Here is a 21,763-nt window from a genome sequence, read left to right as displayed (position 1 = left end):
AAAAAATTAAAATTTGGCTCGAAAATAATCGAGCCGAGCTCGAGCTTTTCTAATTTTTAACCGAGCCGAGCTCGAGCTTCAAATTATTCGGCTCATAAGGTTCGCGAGCCTTATCGAGCCTCTATTATCTTTTAATTTTTTTATTATAAATATGTTTTTATATAAATATTTAATATTTTTTATATAATATTTATTTTTATCGAGTCGAACTCGAACCGAACTCGAGTCGAACCGATTGAATTTTGAATTTTTGTTAATATTTAGTGAATTAATTCGAGCTTTCGAGCCGAACTCGAGCCTAACGAACCTCTTACGAGCCGAGCTTCAAACTTAAAATTAAAGGCTCGGTCGAGTTTGAGCTCGAGATTGTGCCCGAACTATTTTAATCGAGCTCGAGCCGAGCCTGGTAGTATTCGGCTCGGCTCGATTACACCCATAGGTTGAACAAAAAAAATCCAGGTACGTTCAACCCGACGAACTTGACCCAGAACCTGAAATTGCTACCCCCAGATAAATATCTTTATTATAAAATTATTTCTTAATTGCTAAATTTTTGTACTTTTTACAACTTAAAATAAACTTAGTCGAATTAAATAATTATTTATAATAAAATTATTATTTCCACATAATCGTCCTTGGATAACATAAATATTTATAAATTATTATGGATATAATGTAATGATGGTATATTTGTAAAATATAAAGTTGGTCGTGCATCCTTCCTTTATCTATATAATACACCAACATGATTTTAAAATTAGTGAGACATTTTATTCAATTAAAATGACGGATTTTCCAATATATCTATAATTTAATTAAAAATGACGTTGTTGGTTGGAATCGAACTCGAGACTATACATTCGTAAATAGTTGTTCATACCACTACACCATAATATCACATATGTTATTAATAAAACACATAATATGTGAGTATCATAGATAGTAAGATATTTTATTTTTCACTGCAAACATAATTAGTAGATAATTTGGATAATTAATTTTAAAAAAATAGAAATTTATCCATCTATCTATCTTCATACATTCTTATAAGGCCAAATCAATAAAGAATCTATATCAAAATTGCTATCTTGATTTGTTATGATTTGTTATGAACTTGCCCCGATTTTTGAAAAGCACTCATTATTTGATTAAGATTACCGCACGATCGAATAAAATTACGGCCTACGGGCTTTGTACTGAACAATTTTTTTTTCAAATTCCATTTTTTTAAAACTACCACATTCCACTTTGTTAAAACAATATGATATTAATATTAAATTTTAAACTATGTGTACGTGACTTTTTTTAGAATAAATTATAAATTCTAAATTGTATTTTATACAAAATCAGATTTAATATTTTTTACAATTTTATAAAGAAAATAATTCTAGCAGTTAATGTAATTTGGAAAATGTACTAACTTAAACGATTTTCAATTATTAAAAAATGTAAATTATATAATATTTCATATAATTAAAATTACATATATTTAAAAGTTTGTGAATGAAACATGGTACTTTTTGTAATTGTTTATATGGTACGAAATAGTTTAATGTTATTAGAGGATTATTTTCATTTTTGAATTTTAATATATTAATAAAACTTACGCACGTACTAAAAATATGATTTCATTCGATCTGTTATAAGTTAAAAATGAAAAATAATTATATTGATCACAAAAAATATTGTACTATTTCTTTCATATTAATATTAAAATATTAAAAAATTTAGTACTGATGTTTATGACAATTTTACGGAATTTAGAAAAGTTTGGCACTAAAAGCCAATATATATATATATAATTACTGAATTTGAATATGAAAAATGTTGGAATCATCTACGAACAAAATGAAGAATGGTTAAGATGAAGTTACATTAGTATATATACTAAAAACTGTATATAATATGACACCAATACTACCACGCACAATGACATATTCTAAAGTACTTGTCACATGCATGAATAGTAGATATGCATATATTTGTTAAATAAATATTGTCACAAATTATTAAAAAATATTATACTCACACTTCATGAAAAATTTGGGATTGGGCTGAGACATCTTATACTTCATGTGCAAAAAATATTCATCACCTTATACTCATATATATTGGAACTACACAAATTATACGTACCCCCTTGCGGGAGGTCAGGAGTTCGATCCTGTGTGTGCGTGTGTTATCAATTAGTAAAAAACATAACATATTCATCTCAAAGATCACACTCAATAAAAATATATATTTTCACCAGAATCGTCAAAGTCTGAGAAAGAAGGAGAATAAATGTAACACAATAAATCATCACTTAAGCGTCTAAATAATCATTCAGTCTAAACTAATTTCTTTGTTTTTTTGTACGCCTTAATTAAATTATTGGGGATTACATACTTTATTTTTTAACCGCAAAAAGCTAACATTCAAAAATTATATACACCTTATTCTCATATTGCTAGAAAATGGCCCGTGCCTCGCACGAGCTATTATACTAGTTATCTATATAATAGCAGAACATGCACATAAAATTCATTAGATATTTTATTATCGTGAAATTACAAATTTGCCGTGTGTTTACTATATTTAAAAAAAATATTTCTGTGAGAAATCGAACCCAAGTCTAGCCACTATCTTATATATTTCAATACCAATACGACAATTTGTGATTTGTGTCTTTTAATTATACATTTAATATGTATTTGTCACATAAGAGTTATAGAATTACATTTTTATAATCATCTTTTTCTTTTTATATATGTTGATTTAATTGCCTATATATTTCTAAAAAAATAAGTTATGATTAAAATTATAATATTATTGAATATTTAAAATAAAAAATAACTATTTTACAAAAAATATACAAGATTATAAATTTAATTATTATTACTATTCTAACAATTATTTATCTGAATATGATACAAGATTATATATAGTGATTGATTAGTCAAAAAATATATTCTATGTTACTTATACATAGTGTTCTAAAAATCGGAACTCGAGTTGACTCTGTGAGCCTACCGAGTCACGAGTACTCGGATTATTGGGGTAGTACTCGGAATGAGTACTCTAATCATAAGGCTAAATAAATAAATAATATACAAAAATATAAAATTAATAATTAATATTATTCTAACAATTATTTGTTTGAATATGATATAAGATTATATATAGTGATTGATTAGTCAAGAAATATATTTTATGTTACTTATTCACAATATTCTAAAAATCGGAACTCCGGTTGACTCAGTGAGCCTACCGAGTCACGAGTACTCGAATTACTCGGGGAACACTCAGAACTGAAATTGGATGCGTTAAATATTTTTTTTAAAAATAATTATTCAGATATTTAATATAGTAAATTACATAATATTTTAAAACCGAAATCAACCGGAAAAATATATATTACTCCCAATTTTATCCACATATATTTCCTAAATAACAAAAAGATAATTTTTAATTATTTCATTATCATGCTTGAAACCCGAGATTAGATGAGTTTCAGACTCAAAATCGTCGTCAATTTTGTACATAATAAGTAATAAATAGACAATAGGTTGAGATAAACGAGTGAATTTTCAAAGATTCTTAATTAAATAATTAAGATATTTTGTTATTTCAATTTTTTATTTTTAGGAATTTTTAATATCAAATCTGAGTTGAACTGAGTTTGAGCCAAGTTATGCCAAGTATTATCCGAGTTAAGCTCAAAACCGGCTAATTAGCCGAGTAATAGAATATCAGTTTGTAAATGAGTCTGAGTACTCGCCTGAGTTATCGGTCGATTTTTAGAACACTGCTTAGATATCATAGATCATTACGATGATTCATCGTCTTGAAAATTTTATTTCGGAAATACAGCTTTCAACTTAAATGCGTAACTGTTAGAATGATAATTTTCCGGAGCATACAATCAAGAAGTCAATGAAATAAGGTTGTTGACACAATTTTTTTAGGTAACGTTTCAGACATCAAAATAAGACACTTTTTATGTTGCCCGGTAATAATACAATTATTTAAGGGGGGTTGAGTACAATTGTATAAATGTTTTGAACAAGTATAGAAAATATAACAATTCTTTATATTTATGACAAAAAATGTTACAAACTCTCTCAAGAAATACTAATGTTCTTGAGAGCTTTTAGATCGTACAATGCTCGAGTTGATCACTATGTGATGACCTAAACTGTGTTTATATAATACACAGTTGCTACAAATCAATCAAAGATATGCATTATCAATTACTAACAGAAAATGATACATATCTTTAACTGAATATACAAAGTCCTATCACTCAGAACGTAACAGATATCCATCCCTTAAAATAAGGAACAGAATCAATCTTCACAACAGACTGCCTTCAGATGCTGATATTCTGCAGATACTGATGATGCATCAAATCCTGATGACACATCAAACACTGATGACATCTAAACATAGTCTGATCCTGAGCTCCTCCTGATCATTGAGAATCAGCACGTAACAATCTCCCCCAATTTATGCTTAATGTAATGAAGCATAAATTTCATTCTCAATGATGCCAAAACCAATTAAAAAATGTACACGGAATAAAGCTCACTTCAGTATCCTAAGATAACTGACAGTTGTTTCCAGAAAGTTGTTCAACCTTTCTCCCTCCTTGTCTTGAAGGACATTGATAAGCTTTTTCTTTAACTTTCTCTTCTCTTCAGTATCTTGTCCAAGATTATAAATGGCTAATCTTAGTTTAGAAATCGAACTTTTAGTTATTTCAAGATCACCAATCAACATAAAGCTTAAGCTAACATCTTCATGATCAGGACTGAAAGATAACTGAGGATTGTTGAGAAACACGTTTAGAACTGGAGCTCCCTTTTTCATCTTCATTTCTTGACCAGTATATGTTCTGTACATAGGAACATAATCACCATTGTATTTTTCTTCTTTGTTCATGACTCTTCTTCTGATACTCTCAAGTATCATAGAAGACCAGTTTCTGGTGACATTGTCCTCAACTCTAAGAAGATAGTGAATATATTTCAACTCTGTCACAGTCTTCATCAAGACTTGCTGCAGAGGAAAACTTTTTACTTTACCATCTCTCAAGAAGTACAGAATCTCTTCTCTGACATCATCAAGATTTATCTTCCTATATACAATCTTTACAGCTTCAACCTTCTCAAGATGTGAAGGAGTACCTCTTTCACCAAGATTGTCAGTCAGGATATCTGTGTCCAGTAAATCAGACCTCAGAGTTTCCATTCCAGAATGACCAATACCTCCTCTAGTACGATTTTGGATAAGATTTAGGTTTTCATTATGTTCCACCCCAAAAAGGTTTCTTGATGGACTTATCAACATTTTCCTATTCTGAAATAGAATCCCCTAGTCCTGCTAACACAAATTCAATGTGCTTGAATCCTTTAGGATAATTGAATGAATAAATATCTTTCCATCTTTTATCCTTCTTGCTCAGAGGAGCATAGCTTGTAGATAAATCATAAACCTTTCCTTTTGTTTTCTACCATAGGTCTTTCCTTGAATTTAGAATTCTTTGCCCATAATCACTGCAAGCTTGATCAGCTTTGCTTCTATCAATTATTTCTTGTTCATCAACCTCTGAATTATGAGAAGTAACTATTTTAATAAGAATTGATTCATCCAATGCTTTGTTCACTTTTTCATCAGTATCAAAATCAGCTATCAGGTTCACAGCATCAGGATCCGCTTTTTCCTCAAGATTTGTGTCTGCTTCAAAAGACATATTTGCATTAGTTATTTCAACTTGAGCAATGTCAGCGGTTGATTTCTTCTTCCTTTGAACAATCATCTCTTCAGTATTCTCAACTTCTTCTGCTAAATCATGTCCTTGTACAGGAACAAAACCTTCTCTGAATATGACATTCAGAAATGCAGAATCAATTGCAGACACTTGAATGGGTTTAGAAATTCTTCCTCTCCCTCTTCTTCCTCTAGCTCTTGTAGTTCTTCCATCTCTTTTTCCTCTTCCTTTAGAGGTGTTTGCTTCAGCTTTAATTTGAGCCATTAACTCCTTCTATTACATAACTGCTTCTTCAGTTGTTAGATCAGGAAATTCTTCAGTTATCAGTCCAAGAGCACTCTTGGCATTCTTTTGCTCAAACCTTTTATCTTTGTAGTAAAGAACAATCTCTTCACCTGTTTCCTTGTGTCTGTAAGGAAAGAATAACGCTTTAGCATCTGCTAAGTTAAAGATTGTAACATCACCAGTTTCAGGAGTATCAACATTAGTCTTGTGCTTAACTCCATGAGCACCAGTAGACTTTCCTTGCCCTGAAGAACCAGATCTTTTAGAATGTTGAGATTGATGAGCAGTAGAAACAATTTGAACATTTTCAACCAGATTTTTATCACCATCACCATCAGTATCTTTATCTTTCAACTGAATAGAATCAGGTGTACATTTTGTGACAGCTATCTTCTCCCTCTTTTGGCATCAGTATTTGAAAGAAGAGAAAACATAGCGTCCAGTTTATTAGCTATATAAGATACTTTATCTTCCAAGGAAAAAAATCAAGAATCCATGCTTTGTTGAGATTGAACCACGACTTCAACAACAGTTTTCACACTTATGAGTTCGATTGAAGTAAGTGGATTAACCATAAATACATCAATCTTGTTCTGGAAGCTAGCATGAGATTTTTTCATATCATCAAGTTCAGAGAGAATTCCTTTCACAGAAATGGTAGAGGCCTTAAGATGCAATTTAATTTCAGGATTTTGAAGTTCATCATAGGCCCTGTGAACATGTTGCATACCAACAGCTGAGGAGATAGAAGTATGTGCATCTCTCCATGCAAAATCTCATTCATTCTTTCGAAAATGCTCAGCATCAGCATTGTAATAAGAAGGATCTGCATTGAAATGTGAAGAAGAACCAACATTTGACTTCTTAGATGCATCAATAGCAGTTTTAAGCTGAGATGTATCAAAATCATCATGATCACTATCTTCATCAGAATCAGAGCTAGACAGACCGTCAGAAGAATTTGCAGAGTTAGGAAGAATTGCTTTGCCTTTATGAGGATCCTTAGCAATAGGTGTCTGTTCCTGATGAGATCCTGAAATATAAAACAAGGTAACACCTAAATCTCTCTTTTCTTTTCAAGTGATCTCATCACTTCTCATACAATATATTACTTTTAAGAGTATTTTTCTTTTCAAGTGATCTCATCACTTCTCATACAATATATTACTTTTAAGAGTATTATTTTTCTCACAGAAGAAAGTTTATAAGTAAAGAAACAATTATAAAATTCTTTTCTCAAAGCTACCTCTCCTTTTGCCAATACAGGAGACTGCCACTCAAAATTTAATTTTCTCTAAGAGTATTTTCACACAGTCTCACAGAAAAGCACAATCACACATTTTGCAAAGAAATAAGAGATGGCTGAGAGGAGTAGTATGCTTGTCATATAAATAGAGGTAACCTCAACCAAGAGACTATTTACAATCATACAAACATTAAGAACAATAGAGGAAAATAAGCAATACCTGAAGGTGAGTCCTCAAGTGGAAGTGATGATAGTGGAGGAACAAACAACACATCAGGATGCTTTAACAAGCTAGTCAGCAGCAATGAATCATCAGTAGACGCTGCTTGAATGGACAGTTGATCAACATTAGGATTTGTTGTAGCATCAGGATTTGATTTGGCAGGAGAATGAACTTGGCCAGCATCAGTACTTTGAACTGATGGTTCTTGTGGGGCCTGAGGAATATGAACTGCTTCAACAAGTATTAGTAAAGGTTCTTGTGTACTCTCTTCAAACATAAGATCATTAATAACTGCATCCACCTTTGACAATACATCCTGATGAGCCTTCTTTTCTTGCAGTAGTTGTTCAGAATCAGCAAGAAGATCACCTTGAGCAAAATCAACGATGATTTTTGCAGTCTCTTTGTCTGCATCTTCTCTTTGAGAATATGGTTCTTGTGTGACTGGATGTGTCTCAGTTGCTAAATCCCTTTGAGACGTAGGTTCTTGTGGACTGACATCCATAGAAAATGACTGAGCCTTTTTCTTCTTTATGATGTACCTAACCACATCTTCAGCTTTTATTTTCAACTTGCTCTCGTTAGCTGTCTTGTGCACAGCAGTTTCTTTGATCACTGGAAACTTTTTGATCAGAGCACTAGCATCATTAGTTGACTCCTTGGTTCCAGTTGTGTCAACATAGTCATCAAGAATTGCAACTGTTGATTTCTTTATCTTCATCCTTGGCCCAATGGGCATCTGATCATCAGAGTTAGAATCATCTTGCATGATCAGCCTTCTTTTTCGAACTGAAAAACATTCTTCTTTCTTCTCACTCTCACTCATTGAGGCCTGTTGAGCTCTCTGTTTAGATTGAATAGATTTCTTAACCATCCTTTTCTTTAGTACAACTGATGCCTTTTTGGGAGACATCAGAGGAGGCTAATTTAGGAGCTGGATTAGAGTTTTGTTTAGGAGAAGGAATGCTTAGATTAGAAACAAGATGGGTAGTGTCTTGTTCCACAGTATCAGGAAAAGTTAGAGAGTTGCCAACATCAGAATTTGCAGGCACTTGTGAAGGAGTGGGTCAATTTCTCAACAGAAATTTCCTGACCTCCTGAGGCACGAAAGGAGGTCCTGAAAACTTATACTTTTCATCTCTTTTAATATGATCAGTCATAGCCTTCTCAGTAATTTGAAATATAGGAAGCAATTCATCATTATCAAATGTAGTATTAGGGCATAGAAAATTAAAAATCAGTTGAAGAAATCTAGTATACCCTATTATTCCTGATGTTTTTGTTCTCCTAGCAATTATGAATTGAAGAATGGTGTTACCATAGTCAAAATTACCAGAGTAGAGGAGAGAGTACCCAATTTTTAGAGAAGTAGACGGGAGAGCATCAAAATTTGTTGTCTTGTTCAAGAAACATATGTTGATGCAGTCAAAGAAGAAATTCCATTCTCTCTTTATTTTGTCCTTGTCAATTTGCCAATTGTTGTGATGTCACCTTTATAGCTCAGAGTTCTGAGCATATCAAACAACTGCTCAGTTGCATAATTAACAGGAGGACCATCACAAGCAGGCAATCGCAATGCTTGAACCAGAATATAAACATCAACCTCATACTTGTGTCCCTTATATTCAAAAGAGAAAGTAGTATTTGTTTCATTAACTAGAGCTGTATTCCATACCTATATTACAACCCTGTATGATACCTTAGTAGGATTTTTGAGAGCATACTCAATTGGACATTGAAGTAAGAAATCCTTTATATCATGAAAAGATTGAGGAAACTGCTGATGTGAAAGCAGAGCCAAGTAGTTATTGGTTCTAAAAGAGTTGCCATGAATAATAGTGGTTTGGATGACGAAAGGTGAAATCTCAGAAGATGACATAATGTTTGTAGGCGTGGAGGAAAAATATTCATTATATGTGATATTGAGTTTGCATTCCATCATGAAAAATTATTGCAATATTAGTGAAATGGTTGTTTAACTAGCTAAAATGCGCCATTGTTTGAGAAGAAAGATGTATGAGAAATGAAAGTGAAGAGAGCGTTTTGTGTTTAGGAGGAGATGATTGGACTGGATGATGAATGATGGTTTAAATAACCGAGAGAGAGAGAGAGAGAGAGAGAGAGAGAGAGAGAATATCAAAAGATTAGGGGTCTGATTAATTATTAAGTGCAGAGTTAACTTAATAATTTAACTAAAAAAATCTTATTAAAGCACGTCTCCCTAGACTGATTTGTAATGATGACTATGATATATATACATACATGCACATTTAGAAAATAAATTCTCTTAATTTATCATGCATATAATAAAATACATCAAAAATTCCCAGCTTAATATCTTGAACAACATTTAGGACACATCAAGATTTGATCAATATACATCAGGATTTAATCAAATATAAATTTAAAAGAAATTATCTGTCCCAACTAACCATACGAAGTTCATTGACAAGCTTTGGAAAATGTTGCTTCAGGTAATGGCTTTGTAAAGATATTAGCCAGCTGCTGATCAGTAGGAACAAAATGAAGCTCAATCGTTCCTTCCATGACATGCTCTCTTATAAAGTGATATTTGATGCTGATATGTTTAGTAAGAGAGTGTTGCACTGGGTTTCCTGTCATAGCAATAGTACTTTGATTATCACAATAAATAGGAATTTTAGAAAATGATAATCCATAGTCCATGAGATGATTTGTCATCCATAACAACTGAGCACAACAACTCCTAGCTGCAATATATTTAGCCTCAGCAGTTGAAGTAGAAATGGATTTTTGCTTCTTACTGAACCATGAGACTAATCTGCCTCCCAAAAACTGACAGCTCCCAGATGTACTCTTCATGTCTATCTTGCAGCTAGCAAAGTCAGCATCTGAATATCCACATAATCCGAAATCAGCTTCCCTTACATACCAGAGACCAAGTGATACAGTACCCATGAGATATCTAAAGATTCTCTTCGCTGCAATAAGATGTGGCTCCCTAGGATTTTCCTGAAATCTTGCACATAAACAGGTGGCAAACATAATGTCTGTCCTACTAGCCGTTAGGTACAAAAGAGAACCAATCATACCTCTGTAGTTTGTGACGTCAACTGTTGTACCTTCATGAGGATCAAGCTTTGTAGCAGTTGCCATAGGGGTAGTAGCAGTTGCACTTTCTTGCATATTAAACCTTTTCAACAGATTCTTTGTGTACTTTGACTGATTAATATAGATACCATTATCAGTTTGTCTAATTTGCAATCCTAGGAAGTAACTCATCTCTCTCATCATGCTCGTTTAATATCTTGATTGCATCAACTTTGAGAACTTATCACACGGTTTTTGATTAGTTGATCAAAAAAGATATCATCCACATAAATTTGAACTAAAAGCAGATCTTTACCTTGACTCAGATAAAATAAAGTTTGATCTATTGTACCTCTTTTGAATCCACTTTCAAGCAGAAACTGAGCAAGAGTCTCATACCATGCCCTAGGTGCTTGCTTTAGTCCATAGAGTGCTTTATCAAGTCTATAAATATAATCAAGATGTTTAGGATCCACAAAACCTGGTGGTTGTTCAACATAGACTTCCTCTTCAAGTTCTCCATTGAGAAATGCACTCTTGACATCCATCTGAAAGGCTTTAAATTTCTTGTGTGCAGCATATCCCAAGAAAATTCTGATTGCTTCCAGCCTAGGAACATGAGCAAATGTTTCATCATAGTCAATGCCTTCCTTTTGGGAATATCCTTTAGCCACCAATCTTGCCTTGTTTCTGACAATGGTTCCATCAGAATCAGTCTTATTTCTGATGTGCCTACAATTGACCTGTTTTTAGGTCTAGGCACCGGCTTCCAAAGTTTATTTCTTTCGAACTCATTTAACTCTTCTTGCATAGCTATGACCCAATCTGCATATCTTCTACTTTCTTTGGCTCTTCATTTGAAAGTATATTCTGATACAAACATTCATTTTAAGTTGCACTCCTTGTCTTTACACCTTCATCAGGATTTCCAATGATCATATCAGGAGTATGATCTTTAGTCCATTTTCATGCACTAGGAAATATCCTTCTGGAGCTAGATGCTCCCCCTGAATTATATACCTCATCAAATTCATTTGAGGCTCCCCCTAAATCAGTGTTATTATCTCCTGATGAAGTTTTGGGACTCGACTCATGTCCATCCGATATTAAAATCAGCATTGGATTCTGAATGACCAGATTGAGAGGAACCTTGTGTTGATTCTTCAATGTTAGTACTATCAGTTGAACCTTGTTGTTGCTCCCCCTCTACATGTGTAGGATCATTAGTACAATGATCATCTTCAGAATCTGAAGGAGTATCAGGATTTGGATCATCAGTAATTGACAGTTCATTAGAGTTTGATGCAGATTCCAACAGTGCATTTTCATTTGCAAAGATTAGACTTTCATGAGAGTCTTCTTCAAAACCAGGAATCTTCTTATCATCAAAAGATACATTGATGGAGATAACTACAGTATGTTCTCAAATTGAACACTCTGTATGCTCTTGATGGTGAGTAACCAATAAAGATTCCTTCATCAGCTTTTGATTCAAATTTTCCTAGCTGATTAGTATGAGTTCTCAAAACAAAGCACTTGTATCCAAATACATGAAGATGTTTGAGACTAGGCTTCTTTTCTTTCAGCATTTGATAAGGAGTGAAACCATGTCTGTTTATCAGTGTGATATTCTGAATATAGCAAGCTGTGTTTACTGCTTCAGCCCATAAGTAAGTGGATACTTTGGCTTCTTCCAGCAGAGTCCTGCCAGCTTCAATCAGGGTTCTGTTCTTTCTCTCAACAACACCATTTTGTTAGGGTGTGCCAGGAGCTGAGAATTGTTGTTGTATGCCTTTGTACTTGCATACTTCCTCCATTTTTGAGTTCTTGAACTCAATGCCATTATCATTTCTCAGTTTTTTCACTTTGAAGGTGGATCCATTCTCAATTTTCCTTATGTGATCCAAAAGAATTTCTGCAGTTTCATCCTTCCTGTGTAGAAAATAAACCCAAGTATATCTAGTGAAATCATCTACAATTACAAGTGTGTACCTTTTCTTGTTGATAGACATTATGTTTACTAGTCCAAAGAGATCCAAGTGTAACATATGATATTGCTCAGTGATAAAAAATTATGTTTTACTTCTGAAAGATACTCTTCTTTGCTTGGACTTTTGACAAGCATCACAAAGACCATCAGATGAGTATAGCATATTTGGTAATCCTCTAACCAGCTCCTTCTTGGCAAGTTCATTTATTGAATTAAAGTTGAGATGTGAGAGCTTCTTGTGCCAATTCCAGCTCTCATCTACAGATGCCTTTGAGATAAGGAAAGTAGCTTCTTGCTCAAGACTTTCATGCAGTTTTGCTTCATACATATTGCCATATCTGTATCTCATCAAGAAAATCTTCTTTGACTTGTTGTGAATAACTTCACAGTGAGAGTCATAGAACACCACATGATAACCTCTGTCAGTGATTTGACTGATGCTTAGAAGATTATGCTTCAGTCCTTCCACCAGAGCTACATTCTCTATTGCTACCTTTCCAATTATCAAGTTGCCATATCCCAAGGTGTGTCCTATATTTCCATCTCCATAAGATACATCTGGGCCAGCCTTCTTCTCAAATTCTGATAACAGGAATTTATTTCCAGTCACGTGTCATGAACATGCACTATCCAAGACAATAGTATTTTTCTTGTTACCCTGCAGTTAGAAGAGTAATTAATTAGAAGGATTTTTAAGGACCCATACTTGTTGGGCCCTCTTTTTGGACAACTTAAGCCTCTGTGATTCAGGAATACTTCTGACAGTTTTCCCTTGTCAGGATTTATCTTATCAGAAGTAGATTTAGTAGAACTAGAAGAATTGAGCACATAAGCAGTTTTATTGAATTTAGGCAAAGATTCATAATAGTTGTGATACAACTTATGATAAGAACTACAAGTGTAAATTGAATGCCAGCTACTAGCACAATGAAAACAAGGATTTTATGGTTTATAAAATACTGATCTACCCCTAACATCAGACTCAGGAATAGCAGTTTTCATTTTCTTACTCATTCTGTAATCAATAGCAAGATGATTAATATCACCACAGTTAAAGAAAGTTTTTCTAGGAGCATTAGGAACAAATTTATAATTAGAATCCTTAGAGATACCTTGTTTACCATTCATGTTTCTTTTAGGACCTTTTACTTGAGGTTTGTCAAGAACCTCAGATAATTTCTTTTTCAATTATCTTTTAGACAAAAGTCCTGTGTTCTTTTCTTTCTTAACAGTCTTAATGGTTTCCTTGGTTTCCTTTCTTTGAGATTTATCACTTACTGACTTATCTTAGGATGCAGAGGTCGAACCCTTTTCAAAGACAGATTTGGGTTCATTAGCTTCTGAAGAGATAAACTTCAAAGACAAATTTGGGTTCATTAGCTTCTGAAGAGATAAACTTAACAAGAGTCTTAAGGGTAGTTTTATTTTCAGTGTCAACATCCTTAACTGCATCTACACAACCAAGACATTCTTTCTAGTTTTTCTTAGAAACCATCTCATGAACCTTTTTGACTGATGTTGGATTTTAAACGCAGCGGGGCATGGTAAAACACTTTTACACATACAAAATCCAAATAAAAGCATATAAATCGTGAATAAAAATTCGAGGGATCGAATCTAACCTTTTAAAATAATTCGGAGACAACGATCAGAGATCCTTAGCAGTTGCTCCTCAAGTGTGAAGCACTCCACCGGTATCCACCAAGAAAACGATGTTAAGGAGGAGGAAGGAGGTGGAGAGAATTGGGCTTTCCAAACTTTTTGGGTTTTGTGTGGGTTAGAATAAAATTAGGGTCTATAATAGTGTATTTATAGGCAAAATTTTCAGCTGAAATTTTCCCATAAATATTATTATTATTATCCCATTTATTACTCTTATTAATAATTAAAACACCTTTTAATCATTAATCCTTTTTCTAAACACTTTAGAAATAATTCTATCTCTTGATTTAATTTCCAAAAATTAAATCCTTTAATTAATAATATTAAGAACTTTTCTTAATTAATTTATAATCAATTAAATCTCATTTAATCAATTATTAAATTTTCCAATTAATTATTTATTTCATAAATAAATAATTATTAGCCATTATTAATTAATTCCTCCACCATTAAATCATTCTCTTTTTATGGTGTGACCCTGTAGGTTTAATATTAAGCCGGTAGTAGAAATAAATAATAATAAAACTATTTTATCATTATTTATATAAATTCTCTAATTTATTAAATATGATTAATTAATTAATCACATTCATTCTACATCGTGAGGGATACTTCTCAGCATATCGCGACTATCCGGATAATATGAATTCACTGCTTAGAATACCAAGAACCTATTTAGTGAATAGTTACCGTACAATAAACTCCTTCAACCCTACAATGTCCCGATTAAATACAAGGCATGGATCTCGTGTCAAGCCTATCTAATTCAATCACTTTGCTTACCATTTACTATGCGTACTTCTATGCAAATTAGAAACTCCTTTCTAATTTCATTTACTCTGGCCAGAGATTCCTGAACTAGCATAGTGGATCAGCCTTGAACATTCGCTTCCTTCACTGGAAGGGGTAGATCCTTTATTGATCATACACTATCTTCGTGTACAAATTCCTATACCCAGAAGAGCCCTAATAATTGTCCCTGGAGACGAAGAACTAAACCAAAGCATAGTTCAGTGTACACAAGATGACTATGATGACCTCAAGTCTAAGGATACTTGCACAACTATCACTATATGAACAACTGCTGACACGTGAGTAAACTCCATCAGTTGTTCAGCTGTGCGAGTCATGTTCAGTGAACTTATACTATAATAAGCACCTACATACTAGCTATAGTGTCACCACACAAATGTCTATGAGAACAGACATCCTTCATAATGAAGCAAACATAGTATTTACCGATCTTTGCGGATTATTAATTACCAATTAGTAATCCTATGACCAGGAACTATTTAAGTTTAGAGTTATCATCTTTTTAGGTCTCACTATTATGATCTCATCATAATCCATAAAAAGCTTTACTCTAAACTATGGTATATCTTATTTAAACACTTAAATAGATAAAGCCCGTAATAAAAACAAAACAAGTCTTTTATTAATATCAATGAAATCAAAACAGATTACATAAAAGTTATTCCTAAATCCTTATACATGATTGGACTTAGGACATATTCCTTTCAATCTCCCACTTGTACTAAAGCCAATCACTCTGGTATCTAATACCCATCTTGTCTTTATGACGATCAAAGTGACTTTCATAAAGTAGCTTTGTGAGTTGGTCTTCTATGTTGTTATGTGTGTCAACTCTAATTCAATATAATACAAGAAATGTTACCGCGCTCCCACTAACCCTTTTGTAGACGCATGGTTCATCTACATTTTTGATAAAATCAAACTCTTTGATTGTCTCATCAAAATGAATGTTCCATTTACGAGAAGCTTGCTTTAAACCACATATGGTTCGCAATAGCATACACACTAGGTTTTCATTTCTCTTGGAAATAAAACCACCTGGCTAATTGCCAGATCTCATAGTCATAGTAAGCAGCAATCGCAACCAATATTCGAACTGATTTTAACAGGGCTACAGGTAAAAGGCTTCATCAAAGTCAATCTATTGCCTTTGTTTGAATTCTTTTGCCACAAGCCTGGCCTTATAGGTCTCCACCTGGCCATTTGCTATAATCTATCTTTTGTATACCGTATACATAGATTCCATTCTGGATTTCATGGCACTATGCCATTTCTCTGAGTCAACACTACTCATAGCCTCATTATAGGTCACAGGGTCATCATCATCAAATGATTGACAACTCATTGTCATTCTCAATGACAAGGCCATATTACCTCTCAGGTTGGCGAGACACTCTCCCTGACCTACGAATGGGCTGTTCCACAAAAGGTTGTTCAGTCAGAACAGGTGTTTCCACTTGATCCATAGTAGTTTGTGCTTCTTGAACTTTATCAAGTTCAATTTTGCTCCCACTGTTTCCTTCAGGGATAAACTCCTTTTCCAAGAAGGTAGCATGTCTGGAGACAAACACCCGATGATCGGTGCAAAAGTAATACCCTGAAGTCTCTTTAGGATATCCCACAAAACTACATTTTCCGAATCGATATTCCAGCTTATCTGGGTCAACTTACTTGACATAAGCTGGACATCCCCAAATCTTAACGTGTTTAAGACTCGGTTTCTTTTCTTTCCATATCTCATACGGAGTTTGAGGAACGGATTTGGAAAGCACCTTATTCATTAAATATGCTGAGGTTTCCAATGCATAACCCCATAAGAATACTGGAAGATTTGCATAGCTCATCATGGACCGAACTATGTCTAACAAAGTTCGATTTCTCCTTTTAGATACCAATCTGGAGGAGTCCACTGGGAGACTATACCATTTACTTTGAGATAATCTAGAAACACTCCATTAAAGTATTCACCACCTCGATCTGATCGAAGAGTTATAATACTATGTTTGGTTGTTTCTCCACTTCATACTTATATTCTTTGAACTTTTCAAAGGCCTCAGACTTGTATTTCATCAAACACATATCTGAATCCAGATCTATCATCTATGAAAGTAATGAAGTATGAAAATCCACCCATGGCTTGCGTAGACATCGGTCCACATACATCAAGAATATACCACTTAGAGCGTCTTAAAATGGCTTAAATTGGTGTCTTGAAATCAAGTATTTTGTGTATTTGATGCATTTTTCTAGTGTTTATGCATTTCAGGGTTTTAGTTGCATTTCGGGGGAGGAATCATCAAGAATAAGCCTTGGCATGTGTTCACCATTGCGAGAGGAAAGAAACGGGCAGATTACGGCGAAGAAACGGAGCAAAATCAGAATTTTTCCAGTAGAGGTCTGAGCGCCCGCTCAGCATTGCTGAGCGGCCGCGCAGCAAGCTGAGCGGCCGCGCAGCAAGCTGAGCGCCCGCTCAGCTAGGCTGAGCGGCCGCGCAGGGTCGGGAAAAAAGACAAATTATTTAGGACTTCTACTTCTGTTTGGTTTCCACTTCTATGTAATCTGAGTTTTATGGGACTATTATATAAGTAGATTTGAGACGTTTTCATAAGTGTGGATTAAAGAAGAGTGTGTTTTTACGCAAGGAGCGAAGGAGATAAGGAAGAAGACCGATTTAGCACACCGCAACGAAGAGGAAGCATATCTTCTTGTGATTCTTGTTTCGTTGTAACGTTGGATGCTAGTTTTCTTGCTTTGAACTTATTTACTCTTGTGACGTACTCTGTTTTAATATAATTAGTTTAGTTATTATTTTCTTGTGTTTGTTTATCATGATTTCATATGAACCCATGATGACGATAAGTGCTATTGTGGGCTAATCGTGATCATGGGGTTGCAACGGATTTATTATGGAATTCTTTAGTTAATTGTTTAATACTTTAGTGTGTGATGATTGCATGATATCTAGTATTGGTTGTGCGTATTCGTCTTATGTGCGTCGTGAACATATAAGATAGGGTGTTAATCTCTTGTGAAGCGACGGTGGATCTTGAGATTTAGAACTTGCCATGCTAGCATAGGTTCATGTACGTTGTGCATGATTAGTGGGTAACTCTAACAGTTTTATTTGCCCTATGTAATCAAAAGGAATAACTTGTGCTTAAATCGTTGTGTTGTCAATTTCTGTAGACATATGAGAACTCAACATAATTGATGACTATTCAACTTCTATCTTAATTGTGGATGCTTGGTAGAATGGTATTAGTACAATGAAAGTTAGCTTTTATCAGTTTCGTGTTATTCGATTAATATCATCACTGTCACATGTTAAAGGTAATAACAATGGCTATAGAAGGAAGTAATAATGAAGTTGTGATCTCATGAGTGTTTTATTATTGATAAATTGAAGTGTTAGTTAAGTGATTAATTAAGTAGTTAATTATAGTTAATATTTAATCAACAATTTTAAGTGTTAGTATCTTAACATTGAGAAGTAATCATACATTGGTGAGTGAGTTTAATTAGACAATAATTTAGTCTGAGTCTCTGAGGGAACGAACTAGAAAGTATTCTATATTACTTGCGAACGCATATACTTACATGAATATTAGCGCGTGTTTTCGCCCTAACAAGTTTTTTGGCGCCGCTGCCGGGGACTCGGCGTATTTGTTTAGTTTATGTACTTACCATCATTGGTCATTAGGACTCAGTGATTAGGATGTAGTAGTTACTTATTTTTTCCAGTTGTGTTTCAGGTACTTTAGCAAGCGTTTATGCAAACTCGTTCTCGTGCTCGCAAGAGGACTTTAGATATAGCTGAGGAGACAGACGAAGTTTTTGATATTCCGGAGAAGTTAGATTTTGAGGATTCGGATTCAGGAACTGAGCAGAAAGAGCCAGTAAATATGGGAGATCGTATTGTTCAAGCTGATCCAGCTCTTATGGATTTTTCTCGGCCTAAAATTGATGACATTCAGTCAAGCATCCTTCATCCGGCTATTCAAGCTAACACCTTTGAAATCAAGCTGGGCACTATTCAGATGGTGCAGAATTCTGTTTCTTTTGGGGGAGTGGCAACTGAAGACCCCAACATGCACATAAGGAATTTTGTCGAGATATGTAGCAGTTTTAAGTATAATGGCGTGACTGATGAGGCTATCAAGTTGAGGCTTTTCCCATTCTCACTGAGGGACAAGGCTAAAGACTGGTTATATTCTGAACCAGCTGGGTCCATCACTACGTGGCAATATCTTGCACAAAAGTTTCTGGTGAAGTTTTATCCGATGGCAAAGACTGCTGCTATGAGGAGTGCTCTTACTCAGTTTGCGCAGCAACCTACAGAATCTATGTGCGAGGCTTGGGAACGCTACAAGGAAATGTTGAGATAATGTCCACATCATGGAATGCCGGATTGGATGGTGATCACTGGTTTCTATAATGGTTTGGGGGCCCATGCTCGATGCAGCAGCTGGAGGCGCCTTATGGGCTAAAAGCTATACTGAGGCGTATAATCTTATAGAGACGATGGCTGCAAATGAGCATCAAAACCCAACTCAGAGGATGACGTCAGGCAAGGTAGCAGGTATTCTGGAAGTTGATGCAGCCACCGCTATTGCAACCCAGCTCCAAGCGCTATCAATGAAGGTTGATTCTCTGGCTACGTATGGAGTTAATCAAATAGCTATGGTTTATGAGCTTTGTGCAGGTTCTCATGCTATGGATCAGTGTTCTCTTGTCAACAAATTTGTTCAGTATGTGAATAATTATCAGCGACAACAGCAGCCTGTGCCAGCGACCTATCATCCTAACAACATAAATCATCCAAATTTCAGCTGGGGGAATAATCAGAATGCTATTCAGCCACCATATCAGCAAGGAGTGAGTAAACAGTTTAACCCACCTGGATTCCAGCAACCACAGCAGTATGCTACAAGGAAATCATATCCTCAACAGGGAAGTGCAGCTGCACCTACTAGTACTGATTTTGAGGAACTTAAGCTGTTGTGCAAGAGTCAGGCGGTTTCTATCAAGACCTTGAAAAATCAAATCGGTCAATTAGCCAATACAGTGCTCAATCGTCAACCTGGAACTCTTCCCAGTGACACGGAAGTACCAGGCAGGAAGGAAGCTAAAGAGCAAGTCAAGGCTATTACCTTAAGGTCTGGAAAAGTAGCTGATGCTGAAAAGGCAAAAGAAGTAGAAGCTGAAATTAGAGGTGAAGAATCTAAGCAAAAGGAGAAAGCGGCGGAACCAAGGAAGACTACTGTTGAACACACTCTGCCTGAGGCTAATACAGGGGAGAAACAGCTCTATCCTCCACCACCTTTTCCTAAGAGATTGCAGCAACAAAAGCTGGATAGACAGTTCGGGAAGTTTCTGGAGGTGTTCAAGAAACTTCACATCAATATACCTTTCGCTGAGGCTCTGGAACAAATGCCCAGTTATGCGAAGTTTATGAAGACTATTCTTTCAAAGAAGGTGAAACTGGATGACCTTGAAACCGTTGCTCTCACGGAAGAATGCAGCGCTGTTCTGCAGCAAAAGTTACCACCAAAACTGAAAGATCCAGGAAGCTTCACCATTCCTTGCACCATTGGCAATCTGACTTTTGACAAGTGCCTTTGTGATTTGGGAGCAAGCATTAATCTGATGCCGTTGTCGATCTTTAAAAAGCTGGATCTACCTGATCCAAAACCCACATACATGTCGCTACAATTGGCTGACCGTTCCATTACTTACCCAAGGGGCATAGTTGAGGATGTGCTCGTCAAGGTGGATAAGCTCTTCTTTCCAGCAGATTTTGTTATTCTGGATTTTGAGGAAGATAAGAAGATTCCCATAATCTTGGGAAGGCCTTTCTTGGCTACTGGCCGTACCTTGATAGATGTGCAAAAAGGGGAACTTACTATGCGGGTCCAAGATCAGGATGTGACCTTCAACATATTCATGGCAATGAAATTCCCTATAGAAGATGAGGAGTGCTTAAAATTGGATGTGATTGATTCTGCGGTTACTTCGGAACTCGATCACATGCTAATGTCTGATGCATTGGAAAAGGCCTTAGTGGGGGATTTTGACAGCGATGATGAAGATAGCAACGAGCAATTACAATATCTGAACACTTCTCCCTGGAAGCGAAAGCTGGACATACTATTTGAATCTCTTGGTACTTCTGACCTTAAGAACGCTGAAGGGAAGCTCAAACCATCAATAGAGGAAGCACCTACTTTGGAGCTCAAGCCATTACCTGAGCACTTGAGGTATGCTTTTTTAGGTGATTCATCTACGTTACCTGTTATTATTTCATCTGACCTTTCAGGTAGTGAGGAAGACAAGCTCTTAAGGATTTTGAGAGAATTCAAATCGGCTATAGGATGGACCATAGCAGACATCAAGGGGATAAGTCCTTCATATTGTATGCATAAAATTCTGCTAGAGGAAGGTAGTAAGCCAACTGTGGAACAACAGCGAAGACTGAATCCCATCATGAAGGAGGTGGTGAAGAAAGAAATTCTGAAATGGCTAGATGCAGGCATCATTTATCCTATTTCTGACAGCTCGTGGGTGAGCCCCGTACAATGTGTACCTAAGAAGGGAGGTATAACTGTGGTCGCAAATGAAAAGAATGAGCTCATCCCTACTCGAACAGTTACAGGATGGAGAGTATGCATGGATTATAGAAAATTGAACAAAGCCACAAGGAAGGATCACTTTCCTCTTCCATTT

General features: G+C 35.1%; 1 non-coding gene across 1 annotated transcript; it reads right to left on the bottom strand.

The window, feature by feature from the left end:
- Window positions 1–19,335: 19,335 nt before the first annotated feature.
- On the bottom strand, window positions 19,336–19,442 carry LOC141681423 (small nucleolar RNA R71). The gene has a single exon (XR_012558858.1). It is a non-coding gene; the product is annotated as a small nucleolar RNA R71 (small nucleolar RNA).
- Between the last annotated feature and the right edge of the window lie 2,321 nt (window positions 19,443–21,763).

This window comes from Apium graveolens, chromosome 8 (assembly GCF_009905375.1).
Source record: "Apium graveolens cultivar Ventura chromosome 8, ASM990537v1, whole genome shotgun sequence".
In the NCBI taxonomy this organism is placed as follows: Eukaryota; Viridiplantae; Streptophyta; class Magnoliopsida; order Apiales; family Apiaceae; genus Apium; species Apium graveolens.
The sequence above is the reverse complement of the archived record's forward strand: the minus strand, read 5'-3'. Positions and strand labels throughout refer to the sequence as shown.